Source organism: Macaca thibetana, chromosome 4 (genome assembly GCF_024542745.1).
Source record: "Macaca thibetana thibetana isolate TM-01 chromosome 4, ASM2454274v1, whole genome shotgun sequence".
Classification (NCBI taxonomy): domain Eukaryota; kingdom Metazoa; phylum Chordata; class Mammalia; order Primates; family Cercopithecidae; genus Macaca; species Macaca thibetana.
In genome coordinates, this window is record NC_065581.1 from 76,600,320 (window position 1) to 76,622,046 (window position 21,727).

General features: G+C 40.4%; 1 protein-coding gene across 19 annotated transcripts in view; it reads right to left on the reverse strand.

Annotated features, from left to right (window-relative positions):
* The window catches only part of HMGN3 (high mobility group nucleosomal binding domain 3), a 1,231,743-nt gene that overhangs the window by 179,998 nt on the left and 1,030,018 nt on the right, over positions 1-21,727 (reverse strand). Inside the window, exon 1 of one of the 19 annotated variants that reach the window (XM_050789663.1) lies at positions 5,990-5,993. The exons of the other annotated variants lie outside the window; for them this stretch is intronic. The gene's annotated coding sequence lies outside the window, so the exon portion shown is untranslated. Of the gene's footprint in view, positions 1-5,989; positions 5,994-21,727 lie in introns of those variants that run through there. 19 annotated transcript variants of the gene reach the window in all.

Consider the following 21,727-nt stretch of genomic DNA (forward strand, 5'->3'; position numbering starts at 1 on the left):
AGCGCTCTCATAAAGTCAAAGTGTTATTCTTTCTTAGGACTATTCAGATGTTTCACTCTCCAGTCATGTTTCACTACCCAGTTACAGTAGCTCTTCTGTGAGTACTCAGTAATAAACTCTGCCATGTTAAGAATTGCTGCTATGGACAAGAGACTTCTCCTGTCTGCCGAGCACAGTGCCTGACACAGGGCAAGCACCCCAGAATTGTTAGTTGAATGAATGACTGAAAAAATAACAGCTCACATTTATATAGCATGTTTAATGTTGGAACACTGTTGTCACACATATTATTTACTTTTATTTAATTTCTTCATTTTCTCATTCAGCAAATATTATTGAAATATAAAGCAATTGCCAGACAGGAGGTATTAACCATTCAAAGAAAATTAGTCATAGTTCTTGCAACTCAAAGGACACAAAAATCCACTGGGGGAAATATCAAAGCCAAGGGAAATCAGAATTTTTGAGAAAAGTGTCAACAATTTGTTATGCAGTAACAAATATTAGAAATAGTGATTGTAAAATTATTGTAAGTTTATTACAATAATTATAAAATTATAAAAGTTATAAATTGTAAATGTTTTTGTAAAATTACTGTTGACTGACCAAATTCCCCAGAGGTTGAGTGACTTGCCTAGAGCCACATAACTAAAAGAGAGACAGCTGAGACTGTACCTTTACTTTGTTGCTCCACATTGACCAAGCATGAGGGCTGTTCTCTTTGTGCTTCAGGAAACTTAAGATTGGAGGTGAGCTCAGATTTGAGAGAGTTTTAAGCCACAAAGTGCCAGACAATTCATAGAGGGAATACCAACAATGAAAAGAAAAAAAAAAAGAAAAAAACAAAAAGGACTTGGAATTAAAGAATTAAGCAAAAACTCTGAGGAAGTGGTTTCCTTGATTGCAGTGGAGGAAAAGAGTGAGAACATTAGGGTAAGAGGTCAGGAGTGGCCTGGAGGCTGACACAGTCTCCTGCATACTAGAGTAAATGATTCAAGTGTGTGTGTTTTGCGGGAGGGGAAAGGGTTAGGGAATAAAATTGTAAATTGTAGCAATAGCAGAGAAATACAATTTTGTCCCAGCTTCCCTTGGATAGTATTTATGGTTGTGAAGAGAGACCTTTCTGTAAGATATCTTTCCTACTTCCTGACCTCTAGTCAAACCCAATTCAAATCAGAATACGAGGAAACTATTGAAGATATGAATCTGAAACTCCTGACAGAGGCTGTGAAAATGGATCTTGAGTATGCTCAACTGCCCATCAGTTATTTGTGGGTTCCTATATCAGAAAATCCTCCTTGTAAAGCAGAAAGCATTTATCCTCCACTCCTACAGCTGGTTTAATAAAATTTAAAATACTTTGTGACATAAAATATATGTGAACAATAAACATCAATCAAAATATTTAGCATTTTCAGCTTACTTTCCTTTCTCTCTACCCATTCCACAATGGAGAATGTAATAAACACGACAGCTTAAAAACTTTCTAATTTATATTATTTCTCAGGCCTCACCAATGTACAGAGTTGAACTGACATTTATGTGGTATAACTAAGTTTATGCTGAGTAAATTTGTTTTTGCTTGGTTTTGAAAGTGACCATAGTACACAACACCATAGTGTAGGGTATTTTGTTTTGCATTAAGTGAATATAAATTATTTTCCTCTTTACATATGTATTAAAATAAAAATTAAAAATACTCAAAATTCTTCATGTGAATAGAATATATACAGGGCATTAGAAGTGTGGGTTCTTGTGCTGAATGTATTCAACATATATGTGTCACGCTTTGCATAATTTAAAAGCAAAACAAACAGAAAACAAAATCAAAATGAAACAAGGTAGTATAATATAATTTGAAGCTTAGAACGTATAGAAGCCACAGTGAAAATCACTGAACTGGGAAATCCTAATATCCTAAACATATTTCAATGCTTATTTTGAAAGTGATTTTTTTGTCTGTAGATCTGAACTGAGCTAGATTGAGAGTGGATTCTAATGTGGCCCATTTATGAAAATAAGCCATATGCTGCTGCATGGATAGAATCTACTTAACTCAAAGAAAATTAAAGTTAAAATAATGTTGATTAAATATTAAAGTAAAAATGATTTTGCTTGCTCAACACAAAATGAATTGGAAACCTGAAAAATTTCAGTGGATTTAAATATGATAAAAATGTTTAATTAACACATTTACTCTTTTTTATTTTTTTGAGACAGAGTCTCACTCTGTCGCTCAGGCTGGAGTGCAGTGGTGCAATCTCGACTCACTGCAACCGCCACCTCCCGGGTTCAAGTGATTCTCCTGCCTCAGCCTCCTGATTAGCCGGAACTACAGGCACGTGCCACCACGCCCAGTTGATTTTTTGTATTTTCAGTAGAGACAGGGTTTCACCATGTGATCTGCCCGCCTTGGCCTCTCAAAGTGCTGGGATTACAGGTGTGCACCACTGTGCCCGGCCAACACACTTACTGTTATTAAATGAGTTTGGTTATGAAAATTTTTCTTTACCTTAGGCCACTAGGTCCTCTCTACCAATTCAACGGTGAATCCACCCTTTGATTGGACTGATTTTTTCAAGATTAAAAAAGCCACCTTCTCCTGATGAACAAATGCTTACTGTGAAATAGTCTTTGCAAAATTATGACAATAAGAGAAATGTGACATGGTTGACTCTATCTTGCCTCCAGGCTCACAGATTGACTGTCTGCTTATTTCTGGGCATGGGCCAAGCTAACTTTGGGAGAAATTTAGTTTACAGTTTAAATAATAATAACCCTTCCCAAAAACTAAGCTGTTCTTGTAAAACTAATGAAAGGCCGCCAAGTTAGGAGGATGAGAGGGGCTTGAATTCTAAATAAGTACCAGCCATTATTCTGGAGGTCATAAGATTTGCAATTTTCCCAATTACTTTTGGAGATAACATTACTATCGTAGACCCTAAGACTGGTCTTTGAGACGCCTTTTCAAGGGTTTTTGCATTTCTGACAACTGATGGCTCCACCAGGACCTGCCACCTGGTCCTGTGGCCCCTACCCAAGAACTGACTCAGCACAAGAGGACAACTTTGATTCCCTATAATTTCACCTCTGACCCAACCAATCAGCATGCCCCCTACCCTATCCCCCTGCCTACCAAATTATCTTTGAAAAACCCCTAACCTCCAAGCCTTTGGGGAAATTGATTTGAGTAATAACTCAGTCTCCCACCTCACATCAATTAAACTCTTTCTTTACTTAATGCCATGGTCTTGGTGAGTTGATTTTATGTACAGCGGACAGGAAGAACCCATCAGGCAGTTACAACTGCATTGCCATAGTCAAATTAATATGATCAATTTCTTGCCAAGTCAAGAACCAGAAACATATGAGATGAAGCCCTGAGATAATATTTTAAAAACCACCCTGGCCTTGGAGTCTAGGCCTGCTCTACTCTTCTTTTAGCAAAGAAATATGCTTAAAACTTGTCCATAAAATTTGACAAAAATGCCCTGACTCCTGTGTTCTGTTCCAGCTCCTGCCGTATTATTCTCCTTTTCACTCTGTGCTGGTTGCCAGGGCTGCTGTAACAAAATACTGCAGACTGCGTGGCTAAAAAACCAGTAATTTATTTTCTCATAATTCTGGAGGCTAGAAGTCCAAGGTCAAGCTGTTGGCAGGTTTGGTTTCCTCTGAGGCCTCCCTCCTCGTATGTTTACATATGTATTAACAAATAAACAAATAAATACGTAGATGTCTGCTTTACAGAAGTCTGCGTTCTTGCTGTGTCTTCACACGTCGTTCCTCTGTCTAGGTCTGCGTCCTAAACCCCTCTTCTTATAAGGACACAAGTCATACTGAATTAGGGTCCACCTCAATGACCTCATTTAAACCTAATTACATCTTTAAAGACCCTATCTACAAATAACAGTCACATTCTGAGGTACTAAGGGTTAGGATTTCAACATATGAATGGGGGATTGGAGCACAACTCAGCCCATAACACACTCAGTTATAAGCATTTTTCAAGATCCCTCTTGCAGGCATAGGTGTGGGCTGCTGCAGAGGTGTCAGGACCACCGTGCTGAATGGCATAGTCTCCGTTTGTGCAGCTTACTAATGTCCTGTGGCCCCGCTAATGCCCAATTACAGATGTACCACTTTCATCCAACAGTGATGCTACTGAGCCTACCCGACCTATGAATAGGGATTACTGTCAACTTCATCTGGCATCTTTTCCCACTGCAGATACTTACAGTACCTAAAGGTCTGCCAAATTACATGGCTGAAGCAGCAGGGCTGTGTCTTGGGTTGGCTTGCTTTGGGCCCCATTTGGAGCCAGTAGCCTTTCATGTCACTTGGTAATTAGGTCAAGACAGTATTCTTAAGTTCTAAATATGTTGCCCCCAGAACTGATGAAGCCTGCCAAGAGCTGTGCATCTCTCTTGGTCATAGGAAGGAAAAGATCCAATAACTTTTTCTTTACTTTGGAGGAGATATTCTGGCATGGCCCAGATCACTACACTCCTAAAACTTCCCTGACAGGTCCCTGAAACTTTGTAAGGTTTATTGCCCAAGGCATGAGAAGGAGTATCACTATCTTCCAAAAAGGAACCACTCTGCAAGCCCAGTGAGTTCAGGGTAGTCTGGCATTTCAAGATCTCAAGTGCATTTACCCAGATAGCCCCAGATCTCAGGGTGGCAGTCCTGCCTCATTAAGGCCTTGGCTTTGGCATGGGAGATTTGCTGAGGCTAAGATTTCAACTTGCTCTGAAGCTTTGCTAATGTAATTCATTCCTGGGCTTGGTCTTCCTCTAGATTTGCCCTCTAGATATAGAAGATTAGGGTTTGGTAAGGAGGCCCTCTGGCTTTCATAATTTGCCTTGAATTGATGATTAATCACACTGATCCTGTCACGAACTATCTTTGACAAATCAATAGCAGTTAGCAACAGCCACCCAATGCCAGTCTTTTAGTTAAAATTTCCTCCTTATCTCTCAAGCACCAGCAATGTTGCTTCATCCAGTACACATTTTCTGTGAACACCCATCTCAGTTCACCATTGGTGAAAATTCTAACAACTGCACCTTTACAGCATGTCAGAGGTCTGTCCACCACAAGTGATGAGGTCCTGCTTGCCAGCTGGTGGGTGAATAATCCATCTTTAAATACTTATTTTACAGTCTGCTTTCTAAGGCCACTGCTAGGACCAATTACCTTAGGTTTGGAAACAGACAATAAGAGAGTTGTGTGCTGGCTCACTGGGAAATGTTCTTGGGAGAAACATGTGTAGGGAAGAGAGGAAGGTACATTGGGCATAGAGAAAAGCTGGCCTGCAATGCAGTTGTCCCTGAGGCCTCAGCCAATCCTTCAGAAACCTTGGGAACTATGAGGGGTGTCAAGTTCAAACATATAAGACAGGGCCAAAGGCCAAAAGCTGATGATGCTGTTGGTAAAGATTCAATGAGCCACTTAGATCTAGACACTTTATTTCCTACATAGATAACAAAAAGAAGAAGAAGCCCAAGGTTCCAGTCCCCACAACCCTTGTCCTACGCATCACAAAGGATGGCACTGAAATGACAGGGGCTGGATGACTGACACATGCGCTGTGGGATACCCAGTTGCTGAGAAACCAATTCTAGATTGCAGCAAAGTGGCTTTATCACCTGCAGCCCTGCTTTGGGGGGAATGGGGTAGAAAGCCCCACACTCCATCAGAACCTAGGAGGCAATAAGCAACCAACTCAAAACAGTTTCCCGAGGGAGCTAGGGAGGCAAGTGGGAGATGGCCTCATAGTAGCTCCTTACAGGCCTCCCATCCTCTCTTGTTCTGGGAGGACCACAAGGCATTTCTCCAAGACTCAGATAAGCTATGGTTCAAGGCTTCACTATACGGATACATAAAAAGTCATCAGGATGTCATGGCATAGCCATTCTCCTATAGATAGCCCTTCAGAGTTGTCTCAAATTGAGGGGAGAGGGTTAGGGCTTTATCTGCACATCAGCCACCCCCTGCTTGGGTCTGTATCCTTGCGAGAAGCAATTCCATATCACAACTTGAGCCGTCAACAGCCCATATTCCCAGCAGCTGGGGGATGGGTGCCTAGGACATAAACAGCAGAGCTAGACAGAGATCCACAGTATCCTATCAATGTTATATTATTTTGAGTCAAACTGCATTTGTGATTGTATTAAGATGTATTCAGAGACAAGAAAGAGAAAACCTAACCTACAGGCTTAAATGATGAGGACATTTATGAAAGTGAAAAAAAAAAAAAAGTCCAGAAGGGTAGCCCCAGGATTAGTGTGGTGGTTCAATGAAGTCATTAAAGGCCCAGACTCTTTCCATTTTTTCATTATATTGTTATGAGATGTTAGCTTTCATTCTCAGATTTGTAATTTCATGGTCACTAGGAAGCTGCTTCACCTCCATAAATCAAGTCCTTGCCTGATTTTGTTTAAAACAGAAAAGGAGGGAGGGAAGTAAAAGAGCTTTCTCTTCTTATGCATCTTGAGGGAAAGGAAAGCCTTTCCTAGAAGCCTCCAGCAGACTTCCCTTATGATATATTCACCAAAACTGGGGCACATGACGATCCCTGAACAACCACTGGAGAAGGGAAGCAACTTGGACCAATCATGATTACCTTCCTAGAGCTTAGTATGTTGCCATTTACTTCAAATCAAATTCTATTAGCAAAGGAGGAGGAAGAAAGTGTTTGGCTATAGGGTGTACTAACCACCAGTATCTGCCATGTTTATTGCCAAAAAGAGTCATCAAAAGTGCTTAGTGCTCTGAAGGTAATGCAAATAATGATCTCTCTTTTCCTGCCTCCTGCTCAAAAACTTTCAGGGCCTCTTGAAAGGGCTCATATTTGCATCTGAAGGCATAGTAGAACCAATAAGATGTAGAAAAGAAAGACATGTCTGTAGGTTAAAGAAAAGAAATAAAGCAAAAATAACCAGCTAAAACAACATGAAGAGTTCCCCTCTCTTCATGTACTTGTGTACCCATAGATATATGTGCACACAACTACACACACATATATACTTCATTTCTAGAAGAAGCACATAACTACATTGTAGATGTCTCTATTGTTAAAAATAAAGATGCAGAGATTCACAAATGAAATTTCATTTAAGATGAGGGAAAATAACTCTGAAAGGAGTTTTAATGATAAACTCAGCAACTGAAGTGCCATTGAATAGTGCTCCAACTGGATATTGGAGAACTCAACACCTGGACAAACACAATTTTGATAGTAATTATTGAGATGCATGAACTTTAGTTGTCATCTTCTGAATATAAGAAACACAGGAGATGACACTACAAAAAACACACAGCAAACTTTAACTACACTCATAATAAATAATACTAAAGAAAACACAAAAGCAATGAAAGCTTTACATACATACTAAACTCCAAGAGTTAGTGAGGTCTGGATAAACTTCATTTTCTTTTCTCTATTTTGAAATTCACCCTGATACTCTTTGCCTTTAGAAAGTCCCATTGAATGAGCTTCTGAAAATAGCACTTATTTGAGGGACTTGACTATAATTATAGGGTACAGTAAAGATGGAGTAGTGAATCCCCAAAGACCGCCTCCAGGTGTGGTGATTGACTGGAAGAATTCAAGGGACTCAGCATACAGTTGTATTCATGGCTATAACTTATTACCAAAAAGGTTATGAAGCAAAATGAGCAAAGGGAAAAAGGCATATGAGTGAAATCTGGAGGAAGCCAGGCACATGCTTCCAAGAGTCATTTCCCAATGGAGATGCACAGGACATGCTTAATTCTTCCAGCAACAAGATATAACAACACATGGGAAATGTTGTCTATCCGAGAAGCTCATTAGAGACTTAATATCCAATGTTTGTATTGGACACTGGTCATTTAGGCACCCTCTGTCACACATACCAAAATTCCAGACTCCTAGAAAGAAAGCAGGTGTTCTGCATAAATTACATTGTTTGTACAAGCAATTGAGCCTCATTAAAACACCCTTATCAGTTAGGGAGTAATGGGAACACTCTCAAAATATAAGTTTCCAGATGCCAGCAAAGGGCCAATCTTGCAAGTAGGCCTTTATAAGGAGAGCAGTCTTGGGCCTGCTATGTTAAATGCACAGATACAAAAGCAGAGGGTCTGCTTCTTAGAGGCTGACTCACTGCTGTTCCTCCTCTGAATTTACCACAATACAGAGAAATCACATACAAGGGACCTCAGCTGGGTCCTTTAGAACATGTCATTTGCTTGTCATATTGTCCCAATATTTAGCATTTTATCTAGCATCTATTTTGTTGAATCAACAACTAAATGCTGCTTTCCTTTTTTCCCCTGCCCCTTTGCCCTATAGAAACAGTACCAGAGCTTTCCCAAGAAAATCATAGTGATCCTCACAAAAATTAATAGTGTATCAACCAAAGAAAACATATAGTGGGATAGTAAAGCTACAGGGCTGCTTTCTGGCATGTCTGGTAAATTGACTCTTGAGTCATTTCCTACAGAGAATGTTCCATCCCAATCTGAGCAATGGCCCCATTCCTGGAATTAGGCCAGGAGAAGTGGATTGAGTGGCCCAAAGGAGGAGCCCTCATCTGGCTAGTCCATTAAATTCTGGCTGCTTAGATTCTAATGCTTGTCTGAAAAGTTTACCCTATTACTTGATAATTATACTTATCCCATTTTCCACTTTGAACTAAGTAGGACATGAACAATGTGCCTTTTTAGGTGATAAAAAGAAAATATTTTCCTGTTTTAATACCTGGATTCTTTGAGGAAAAAAATGAGTATGAATTCAGTTAACCCTAAAGTCACTTGCATTAAATTTTTTTTCTTAAAGTTTATTTCCTTGTTTTAAAGGGAATGTTTTCTGTTGGTCTGTCAAAGGCCTTTGACTGAAGCAGGCCCACCAAGTATCTCTTCCTTCCCTTTATTCCCTTGGGTTTTCCAGGATTTCTCTTTGGGTGACCCCGTAGTATGCCACCAGAGCTTCATGCATGATTTTGCCAAATGCTACCACTGGAACTTGACAGCAGGAAGTGGCCCCTGGAATTTATTAGTATAAAGAACTTCCAATTATTCATGTCCTCTTTAGTCAAAACAGTAAATATTTCACTTGGCACCAATTTTATTTTATTTCCTTTCTGAAATACGTAGTGAAGACAGCAGCAACAGCAGGAAAGGGCTCATTTGGTACAAGAGACCTCAGGAACTTTCTGTGCTTCAGTAGCTCAGGCTTGCATTTATGTTTCTAATTCTTCAGTCTTCTTTCCATCGACAACATTGTTTGTTAAAATAACAAAGGCTCCCCCTAAGTCTTGCTTTCTTATATTATCTTAAAATAAATGAGCAAGAGTCTTTCCTTATTTCAGAGTTTTCTTAAACCAGTATCCTTGAGAAGAAGCAAATGTGAGCAGGCAGTTATAGAGATCAGCAATAGTTTGTACAGATCTGAAAGAAAGAAGCTGCCCTGGGAAGTAGAAAACTGGGTGATCTCTGTCATTGAGCACACCATTACCTGTTTATTCTCCCTTCGTACCTTTTGATGGCACTCTCCTCCTTTCCTCTCCCACCCTTTCCTAAAGAAAAAAGCTGAACCATTCCCCCATCTGGATGCTGATCAAAACGTGTTGTGTCCTGCCATTTGTTCTCACTTGGATGCTTTTTTCTGCCAACTGAATCAACTCTGACCTGATTTGAGTAATTTCATGTTTACTCCATCTCTTGACTATTTGAAGAGCTCCTTAACTGTTCTTTCTTTCTATCCTCCAAGCCCATTCTAGTAATATTGTTACCGACACAATATTATTATTTACTGACTTCTCACTGCCCTCAGAATAGGCCCAAGCACCTTAGTCTGGCATTCCCAGCTGTGAACAGTTGAGTTCCATGCCCCGTTTCACTTACTTATATTTGTATTAGTTCATTTTCACACTACTGATAAAGACATATCCAAAAATAGGAACAAAAGAGATTTAACTGGACTTACAGTTCCATGTGGCTGGGGAGGCCTCAGAATCATGGAGGGAGGTGAAAGGCACATCTTACATGATGACACTAAGAGAAAAATGAGGAAGAAGTGAAAGTGGAAACCCCTGATAAACCTATCAGATCTCGTGAGACGTATTCAATATCATGAGAATAGCACAGGAAGGATCAGCCCCCATGATGCAATTACCTCCTCCTGGGTCCCTCCCACAGCACGTGGGAATTCTGGGAGATACAATTCAAGTTGAGATTTGGGTGGGGACATAGCCAAACCATATCAATGTTTTATTTGTTTGTTTCTTTATTTAATTCTCATCTCAACCTTGATTGGTTCATTTATTGGCGTATTCATTTATTCAACATTTCTTGAATCATCTATTTTGTTTACTAAACCCAGTAGATTTAAAAATGAAAGAAAGAAAGAAAGAGAGAGAGAGAGAGAGAGAAAGGAAGGAAGGAAGGAAGGAAGGAAGGAAGGAAGGAAGGAAGGAAGGAAGGAAGGAAGGAAGGAAGGAAGGAAGGGAAAAAAGACATCTTTCTTGTCACCAAAAGATTTATAGTCAAGTTAGGGGGACAATTAGAGTGGAGTTTAGTAAGTTTAGCAGATGCTATGATGAGATGTGCACACAATACTATGCATTGACGAATTAGCAGATAATTCAATTCCCTTGGTCTTTGCAGGTTATAAAAAGACAAAACTTTTCTGTTTTATACATGGACTTCTTGAGGCAATTGGGCATAAATTCAGCTACCACTAAAGTCAGTTGCACTTAAAAAATTGTTTTAAGGTTTATTTTCTTGTTTTAAGCAGAACTCCATGTTTGCTGTTGTTCTATCACAAACTTATCAGGCACCTACAGTAATGCAAGCAATGGGCAAACACATAAAAGATCAAATCAAAAAGGAGAATCACAGCAAGTTTCTCAGAGATGCTATTGCTTCAACAATTGGCCGGGTCATTAAGGACTCCCTGAGCATCCAAGCCCTCTGCTAACTACCATCAAAATGCCCTTGGCAGAATGCATGGCATACCTTCTGCTCACTCCATTTCCTCTTATGTAAACCCCTTCTCCCCATTTTTTGTGGCCTAACCAAATGTACGTCTTCACCTGCTGTGAGATTTTTCCAGGATTCCTGCTCTCACCTTTCCAAAGCTCTACAGCACATTGTGCTTTTCTCATGGGGCAACATTTTGGTTATTTAAATGAATATTTAAGGTAATGAAAAATAATTTAAATTACATAGATATATGTATAATGACGAGTGAAAGACCATCTTTACTCCAACTCTACTCCTTTTTCTGTCTCCAGAAGCAAGTCCTGTCAACAATTTTGTGTGTGTTCACCCAGAGCTTTCTTTGGGCATTTGCACACATGCATGCATGTGTACACACACATATAATAAAAGTTAATTTCTTAAATAAGTAAAATCACACTCTACATTGTTTCAGAATTATCTATGAAGATTATACTTGGACAAACATTCATGTCAGTACATAAATATGTAATTTGTTGTTTTCAATGTAATATTTAGATGGACATTTGTTTTCTGACATTCTATTGTTAAAAAAAACCTGCTATGCACATTTAAATATATCCTCATATATGTATGTGACCCTTTCTATGCATAAATTTATAGATGTAAAATTTCTAAATCAATGAATATACATATTTTAAGTGTCGGTAGATACTGCCAAATTGTGCTCCAAACAGGCTATTCCTGTTTAGACTACCACAGAGTCCTCAGACCCTCAACTCGTGGCACTTTGCACATGTTTAACCTTCCCTAGTAGATGCTAGGAAACATAATCTTGAGGCAGGAACTACATCTTCTACATGTTAGCGTCCCTGGTGATTTCTAGCATAGATCAGTGCTTGGCACATAACAAACATGTTCGATAAATATTTGTGGAAACAAAATGAACTGTGTAGATGTAAAACACCAGGTTCCTTCTGGAGGCAAAGAAAGGGTCATTTGGTTTTGTGGACGATCTCTGATCTGGCCCCTGTAGATTGGAATCCTATTTCTAGTACCTGACTAAGTACATAGTTATATTAACGGCACAATCTAGTTAGATGCCATCTTACAATGAAGATTTTAAATAAGATACTCTGAGGAGTTAGTAGGAAGTCCTAAGAGTAAAGGCCCTGGTCTGTGGCTAGGGAATAAATCATATTAAAAGGCCTGGAGCTCCAGGGTCTCTTGGCACCGTAAGAATGTGGCCAGTAATCACCAATGCATACAAGGAATGTGGAGGCACAGGAACCTACCAGTGGAGCCCAAAAGCCCAAACAGGAAATAGCACTGGCACCCAATTGCTTCAAAGTACAACTTTTGCACACTTTAAGTTGAAAGGTCTGGGTTACAACCCCAGTTCCATGACCTTTAGCACTCTACATACTTTTTATGAAAGTTGCTTTGCTCTTTTGTAAAATGGAAAGAACAATCCTACTGGGCTATTGTGAGAATTAAGAATGAGCAGGTGAAAGGAGCCAGCACAATGTCTGGTACAAAGTAAGGGCCTTTTAGCACTGAGCACAGCATAAAAAAGGACTGCCTCAGCTGATTTAGCACAGACTCACTTAGGAACATCATCTTTAAAGCCTACTTTGGGCTGGTTGGCTTGTCCATTTCATGTGTGAGTTTCAAAGGCAGCTTCTCAGAAAAACATACCAAGAAATCCAGATGTAACTATTTTTTTACTTCTGTTTTTATAGCTATTAATTTCCCTTTTCAACAGTTAAGATAAACTTCAGTTCTTAACACATAAATCTCATATGGATGTTGTCTTAGTCTATTCTAGCTACTGTAACAAAATACCATAAACTGGGTAGCTTATAAAAAACGTAAATTTATTTCTCATAGTTCTGAAACTCGAAGTGTAAGAGCAAGGTGTTGGTAGGTTTAGTGTTCGTTGAAGGCCCACTTTCTGATTCATAGATGATGCCTTCTAGTTGTGTCCTCACATAATGGAAGGGGAAAGGCAGCCCTCTGGGGCCTCTTTTATATGGGCACTAATCCCTTTCATGAGGGCTCCACCCTCATGACCTAATCACCTTGTCATGGCCCTTCTCTTAATACCATCACACTAGGGATTAGGATTTCACCATAAGAATTTTGGTGGGACACAAACATTCAGACCATAGCAGATGGCATGACCACAACGATGTGAAGGGACAGATGCAGGGATTAGGCTGAATGCAATATGCCTCCATGTTCTAGAATGGGGAGGGTGGTAACAAATCAGGAGATCTGTGATCATGAATCATTTCTGTGCCTTCAGGAGGAACAGCAGGAAGCACCGTGAGCCACTTGGGCTCCTGAGCTAAGGAACAAGCTAAGGATTCATTCCCACAGAATCTAAACTGGCAGAGTGGAGACTACCAAAGCAAAGAATATTTGAAAGTCACCAAAACATTAAGAAATTTCCCATGATATCCTCTTTTTCTCTGTCTCACCTTTGTTTGTTTTATTCCTTTAACCCTTCCTTTTCTTTTTTTTTCTTTTCCTTTCCTTTCCTTTTTTTTTTGAGACGGAGTTTCGCTCTTTTTGAGAAGAAAAAGGAGTGCAATGGCGCGATCTCAGCTCACCGCAAACTCCTCCTCCTGGGTTCAAGCGATTCTACTGCCTCAGCCTCCCGAGTAACTGGGATTACAGGCATGCGCCACCACGCCTGGCTAATTTTGTATTTTTAGTAGAGACGGGGTTTCTCCATGTTGGTCAGGCTGGTCTTGAACTCCCGACCTCAGGAGATCCACCCGCCTCGGCCTCCCAAAGTGCTGGGATTACAGGCATGAGTCACCTGTATAGTGCCTGTAATCCCAGCTAGTGCCCGGCTATCCTTCCTTTTCATTTCCACTTCCCACAGTCACTGTCATCTTTCAGGGCCTAGTGCCAAGCCTTCTTATATACTTCCTAACATTTCTCCTGGATGGCATTTTTCATATTATGGTTTCCTTTCAAATTGTCTGTTTCCCTCCACAGCCCATTAGTATCTCAGTGGTATTGTTTTCACATTTCAACTTCTCTCTCCCATGCCCTGAGCTTTACACAATGCCTTGTACTAAATAGTTTTCCAGTAACACTTTTTAAAGAATAGATAAATGCAAAGAAAGAGAAATGCAGGCATGGAAATGGGTGGATTTGTGGCCAGGAAAATGACTGTCTCAAAGACTGCTGAAGATGTTCAAGGCACAGTTCTTTCACTGCTCACTCTTTCACTGAGCAATTCTCAGAAGTCAAAACATAAATTCTCTTATAAATAGAGAATAAACATGTGTCAAGGGTTTTATTCAACTCAGTCACTAATGATGGAACCAGCAAAATGCTAAAGCTGATTCCCAGAAGATTTAAGGCACTGGGGTTTATGTAGTCCTTTTAATAAAAGAAAGTTAGCTTAAGATTGCAATTTGGTAACACGGTGAAACCCCGTCTCTACTAAAAAATACAAAAAACTAGCCGGGCGAGGTGGCGGGCGCCTGTAGTCCCAGCTACTCGGGAGGCTGAGGCAGGAGAATGGCGTAAACCCGGGAGGCGGAGCTTGCAGTGAGCTGAGATCCAGCCACTGCACTCCAGCCTGGGTGACAGAGCAAGACTCCGTCTCAAAAAAAAAAAAAAAAAAAAAAAAAAAAAATTTGCAATTTGGGTACAAAACTGGTTAATGTTCTCATTAGCTTTAACGTTTGGGATTTTCTTTTCTACAGGATAGAAATCATTTGTGTCTCTACCAAACACAAATGTACAAGTGAAGGGAATGTCACAGAATCAAAACCCTTAATTAATAGTAAAAAGCAAAGTTAAACAATGGTATATTTTCCTAGAAAATTAAATAATTCATGAGTGGGCCTGACAATTATTCATAATGACATTGAAAGGACATGTAACCATTCTCTTGGCCTTATTTACAGATTGTGAATAGTTTTTCTTTCCCAATTTTCAGTTATTTTTACTCTACGCTTTCTCACTGGACCAATTTTCTCCATACCTAATGCTTGGCAATGATTCTCAAATTTATAACTTCAGTCCACACCTTTCTTCTCAGCTCTAAACTTGCATTTTACATCCCCTGCAGATGTAGTTTGGCTCTGTGTTTTTGCCAAAATCTCATGTCAAATTGTAATTCCCAGTGTTGGAGGAGGGGCCTGGTGGGAGGTGATTGAATCATGGGGACGGACTTCCTCCTTGCTGTTCTCGTGATAGAGTTCTCATGAGATCAGGTTGTTTCAAAGTGTGTAGCACCTCCCACTTCTCTCTCTCTCTCTCCTGCCAGCCATGTGAAGATGTGCCTGCTTCCCCTTTGCCTTCCACCATGATTGTAAGTTTCCTGAGGCTTCCCCAGAAGTAGAAGCTTGTACAACCCACAGAACTGTGAACTAATTAAACCTCTTTTCTTTATAATTTACCGAGTTTCAGATACGTCTTTACAGCTGTGTGAGAACAGACTAATACACCTACTGACCAGCAGTGCAACGCTGGGGAGATTATTTCACTTATCTGTGCCTTTGTTTCCTCCTCTATAAAATGGGATTAATAATAATACCTACCACATAGGGTTAAAGAGTAAATGAATTCATATATACAAAGTGCTTTGAACAGCATCTGACACATAAGTGCTTGCTGTTACTATTCTCAAAATCTTTATTTAGATGTTTCAATGGTACTCAAACACTACACATCTGAAATCAAACCTATCCCATTACCTCCTACAAACCTGCTTTGCTTCCAGTATTCACTGCCACAATCAAGGACACCACCATTCATGCAGTTATAAAAATGAGAAACTAAGGGTCATCCTTTATACTTCTTCTCCTCACTCCTCATATCTAAGCTATCAATAAGTTCTATTATATTACCAAGTACCTATTGAATCCATCAATTTCCCTCCATCTCCACTGCTGGCACCCTAGTCCAAACTGCTTTCATCACTTGCCTGAATTACTACAATATCTTCCATAATGGTCTCCCTATAAACATTCTTGCCTCTCTCTAATCACTCTCCACACTGAATTATCTTTTAAGAATGAAAATCTTACTATGCTACCCCACTAAAGACTCTTGTCTGGCATCATTCCCCTGAGTATCTGTGGGCCAGCCATACTGGCCTTCACTTACACTGTGACCACACAAGGCTTCATAGTTAAGCCTCTCCCTGTGCTGTGTCCCCTGCCTGCACTGTCTGTCCCCTCTTTACCTTGTTGACTCCCAACTCAAACAGCACCTGCTCAAGGAATTCCCCTGAATCCTCAGACCAGGCCAGATTCTCCTCTCAACATCATTTATTTTTCCTCCAAAACATGTATTGCCTGTTATAATTATGCACTTAGGAGTGTAATGAATATCCATTTCCCCCACTAAACTGGAAGCTCCATGAGGGTAGGGGCCATGGCTGTTTTTCTCAGCATTGTGTCCCCTGTGTCTTGCAATGAACTTGACTTGTAAGGAGTCTGGTATTTAGGATATGTTTAATGGATTTTTGATAATTGAATGAGAGAACCCAGAGGACAGACTTGAGTGGACTCCTGCAGAATTCTTTGGCCTGTTCAACATATTTATTAGTGATTTGAATAAAATCATGAATATACACTCATCAAAATTACAAGGGCTAAAAAAAAAAACAGAAAAATACAACAGACCCAGGATTCAAAAAGACATTAAAAGAATAAAAAGTAGGCAAAGTAAAAGGCAAAATTTAGTCAAAATACATTTAAAGACATTCGTTTAATTTTTTAAAAAACTTTCCTGTACAAAGACATTATAAGGGAGACTATTTGCTAACAATCCATTTGGAAGTAGCCAGGCAGGAATGGGAAGAGGGACTGCTTGGGTGAGTTAATAATGTGCGGGCAGCAGAATGTCTGACACTATTTTGGGCTGCATGTACTGAGAAGCTGGCTCTCCTGAAAGTGAGGGAGAATGTGGATGGTGTCCCTTGTGCCTAACGGAGTCACGGCTGACAAATAGTGTTAAATTAGGGGATGGGGAAAAGGAAACGTGTACACAACACAGTAGAAAGAACACAGGCTATTTTGTCTGAAGAAGATTGAGGTAATAAAATTGGTTTTTTTCAGCCCTGTGGTATAATAGCCAAGGTTTATCCAGGCCTTATTATAGTGTGTTCCAGGCATTACCTTGTTGAAGCCTAATACTATCTGTATATTACGGATATTATGATCTCCATTTTATGGATGAATGAAAGGGAGATACATGGTAAACACGCACAGCTCTAAGCGGTGAAGCTGGGATTTGAACTGGATTCTAGAGCCTGTTCCTAGTGAGGCCTACTACAGAGCCCATGGCCTGCTTAGGCAGACCCTTATTAAGGCCACCCTCTGGACAAGGGACCAAATGTCTGTGTGCAGCTCCAGATCCAGATACAAACTCCATGAATGGAAGAAGGAAGCAGATTTATGTACTATTTAAGGGACATTTTTCTAAATGGGAACTTCACAAAATTATTTCTCAAAGATAGTGAAAGTTCTAAGTGGACATGCTAAAGCTGAAGCTCCATCACCACCTCTCAGAAATGTTGTGGAGAGCGTCCCTGTGTTGTGGAGGGAAGTTTGTTCTAGCTGACCATTAACTTTCCCTCCAACTCTCAGCTTCTCGTGTTGAACGAATTGGTAGTGGTGGGAACTACACATGCCTAAACCTGGTGTGGCACAATGGGTTATGGTTCAGAAAACAGTCACTCAACTTACACTCCTTCTTGAGATAGAGTATAATTTCTTAGCCTCATTGACTTCAGGCTTGGCCGTGGGACCAGCTTTGGCCAATGAAATGTTAGCAGATGTGGTTCATGTAGAGGCTTCAAATGTGCTTGCTCAGTTTGGCTCAGCTCTTGAGCCCCTGTGATCCGCCATAAGGTGCTCCCTGTAGCCACTGCCTCTTCCTCCTAGGACTCAGAACCAACAATGTGGAGCAGTCTTCAACCCAACCTGCACCCTGAAGCCAAGTCCAGCTGGCCCAAGCTTAGGTCAGCAGAGCCTGATTTGATCTCCAGGCCCATGAGTGTGAAAAGAAATACTTCTTACTGTAAGCCACTGAACAGTGGGGTGGCTTATTATGCTGCATTATTGTGACCAAAACTGGTTAACAAATGCCTGGTTCACCGTAAATGGAGGCACTTGCTACATATGCTGTGATATTGGCCCTTTTAAAAGTCATTATTCTCCCTGCCACCCCTCTGCCTTGGGATTCCGCCTTACATGAGTATGTGGGGGCAGAAGAAGGAGATGAGTGAGTGGCTGTCGGCTGATACGCTGGCCCTCTTTACTCTGCCTTGAATCTGGGGATCTCAAGACACTACTAGGTTTTCTTTGATATGTCTTTAAAACAATTTTCAGAAGGAGGCACTGTGCTGTAGTCTCAAGGTTCTCACATATATTTGAGACTGTGCTATAGTCTCAAGGTTCTCTGTGCAGGTTGTCTTACATCATTCTTGCTCTGCCCTTACTTAGGTAATAATATTTGGGTAAGCCTATCAGAGTATGGAAAGAGCTTCTTTCTTTTAGGGCCTGCAGCCCTTAGTATCCCACATTTGAGTCCATGTTATATTGTTTACCATGAGAAACTCTTTCAGAAGAGTTTTAACACAAAGGCAAAATCCACCTCTGTCTTTGTTTCCCTTCTGTACAAGCAGAAACCAGCCTAAATTACTATAGTAGGTTTGTGAGAGCCAGAGCTGGGTATGAAGATAAGGAGGAAAGGAACTGAACCATGGGCTGGGGGGAAAGGCAGAAGCTAGGCACAAGACAGGAAGGATGAGCCAGGAGATTCCTGAAGGAAGTCACTGGTGCCTTCTCTACGTCATCTATGGCTTCTCCATGATTGGATGGGCCTTTCAGATACTTCTCCTTTAAAGCCTTGAATTCTGAAATTGTTCATACTGGCTCCCTTTGGTATATCTTTCATATCTGGGTTTCGTACTATGTGTGTAAGGAGAATAGGAAAGAAAGGAGGGTATCAATGACTATACAAGAAATATCTCATTTACATTTGGAAAGAGGGAGCAGGTAGCAACTCTCAGAACTGCAGAAATCCAGCCTGACTTTTAGCCCTGCCTGTCCCTCTTTTTTTCCTGAGGCCCCAGAGTAGAGACTTTAACTGAAGAGACAAGAGTGCACTTACATGACTAAAGAAGGGTGTGAGTTATTGGAAAAGGAGGGAAGAAAGCAATCTATGTACATATGGAAGAAAGGAATGCAAGATAAGAGGAGAAAAAACATGTGCTAGACACCAAATGGTACCTCACTCAATTCTCACAGGAGTCCTTTACCAACCTCTCTAATATATAAATAAGAAAACTGAGGTAAAGAGAACTCCAGCGACTTGCTCAATATCTCACAGCTAGTTAATTGGAGGATTGGGAGAACATAGGTAGAACTAGGATTAGAATCCACATCTATTTCTAGAAAGTGGAAGAAAAGATGAGTGCCATTTAGACCCAACCCTACATCCAGATGTTCAAACATTAGGTGACCTGATATGCCAAAAAAAAAAAAAAATCCTCAACTCCAAAATGAATCCCCTACTGACTTATTCTGATACCTAAATTTCCAGTATTGTTATTTTCCTTTCATTGGGTTAGATCCATGTATCTCAAACCAGGGACTGCACAGCCCAGTAGGTATGTGGCAGTATGCCTGGGATACGACAGAGAATCACGGTACATTGTTTGAGAACAGTGGCTTCATTCCAAAATTTGAGAGACGTTACATCAAAACAAATACAAATGTTTTATAAGATGCAAATTGACCTGAGTTTAAAAGCTAAAATGTGAGAAATTTCACATTTACTTTGCACTGCAATCTCAGAACCCTAAGCATAGGAATTCTTTCTACAATAAGGGCCACTTTGTTGGAAAAATTTGAGAAGTGCTAGTTTCAAGCACCCTGTCCCTAGGAAGCCTCTGGTAAAATGAACACATGTTGGCTATTAGTGGTGAGGGGCATTTACAGTCACTGCAAAATGTGAGCCGTTGAGGATAGATAACGGCTTAGACGTCACCCAGCACAGAGAAAATACTTGAAGTTATGAAACCCCAGAAGCAGAAGTTTTGAATTCTGGGTGTATACAAATCATATTTGTTGAGCAACAGTGGGAAAGTGCTGCAGTGGGACATCAGAATATTATATACGTGGGGTAGGGTTACTAAAAAGCTATCTTTTTCTTCGTTATCCATTTATTCACCCTGCGAACCTTGAAGAACTTTCTCATGCTCCCTTCTCAGAGAAAATTCTCAGAGATCTATGAAAGGGGTAGCAAACCGTGTGAGACCTCATCTCCTCTCCAGACACAGCTGACTTAACCGTAGGTGGATACCACACTCAAGGCAGTGTGTTTGGAATGCATTTGTGTACATGAAAAAAGCCAGGCATTCTTTAATTTAGGAGTATGGAAGTTGGAGTTATAAACTGACATTAGTCAGTGTCTGATGGACTTGTGAATGGTATAAAGCTGGAGATCATGGTGGCCACATGCATGCTAACACAGTGAAAGCCAGTAGTTTTTGAAAAGACAAAACCAGATGTGCAGAGAGAAGCAATCAGGAGAACGTGCAGCTCTGGGGAGATAAAAACATAACTTGAATTTCTGAGTTCTGGCCTCTCATGAAGCCTGACTGTTTTGTGAACACTTCTGCACCTTTCCAGTGAATTCCAATTATTGCTTAAGCTGGCTGGAGGAGTTTCATTCCTTCCTACTAAAGTTCTCTAATAAAGGCAGACGGTGTTATCACAAAAAGGGTTAGAAATGATCAAAACCCAACTTTACCTGGGTGTAGCATAACCACGTAATTTATCATCCTAACCGGGATACTTGGGGGCGCTGTTAATAATTATTCCAACACAACAGGAAAACAAGGATGTTTGGCCATCTTTCCCAAGTGGTAAAGAAGGGAAATCAGGTCTTAATTGCTTGCATTTCCTAGATACTCTTGGCTGCTTACATCTATGCTATTTTATCAGACTGTCACCATAACCCTCTCTAGCCTGTCCTCTCAGACAAGCAACTGAATTAGGGATGAATGAATTTACAGGCCCCATAGGAAACTGGTAGAAGAGCCAGGATAGGAATCTGAGTCTATCTGACCACAGATTCTGTTCTCTTCTCACCAGGCTCTCTTCTTCCATAACAGTTTTGTCTAGGGCCAAGCTGAGACAAGGCCACAGTACCAGCATCAGCATTCCGGGGCTGTTTGAGAGCAAGGATCACTAAGAAGAGAAATACACGCAATCACATGAATCTCTCAGAAAACCCACGCCCACCCTACTGATGCAAGGACAATGTCTAGCCTCGTGGTTGTTTGACACGCCTTTCAGCTGAAAAAGCACAATGAAAGGAAATTTCCACTAGCAAAGAAGGAAATTGAGGCAATTTTAAGACAATTCAGGAGAAGTCCCATGTTTTACCTGAGTTATTTGAGGAAACAAAAGATTAAGGTTCAGAATTTTTCAGATAATTGCTTGTTTTCCTAGTTTAGCAGGTTTAACTCTCAGGCTTTATTTTCAGAACCTGTTTTGTCCTCATCATACAGTGAATACCCACCAATTTCTAGGTAAGACCTGTGTGGCAACAGAAAGATGTAGTGGGAGAGTAGAACCTGTTAGTCTCATTAAGACTCAGGTGAAAAAGTCTCTTCATTAACATTCTAATGAAACCCTGGGTTTCTTTCTGCTGAAATACCAACTACAACAGGAAAATAATTAGTTCTGAGTTGTATATCTCTTTTCTTATCAGGCACTTCTAGCTCTGAGGA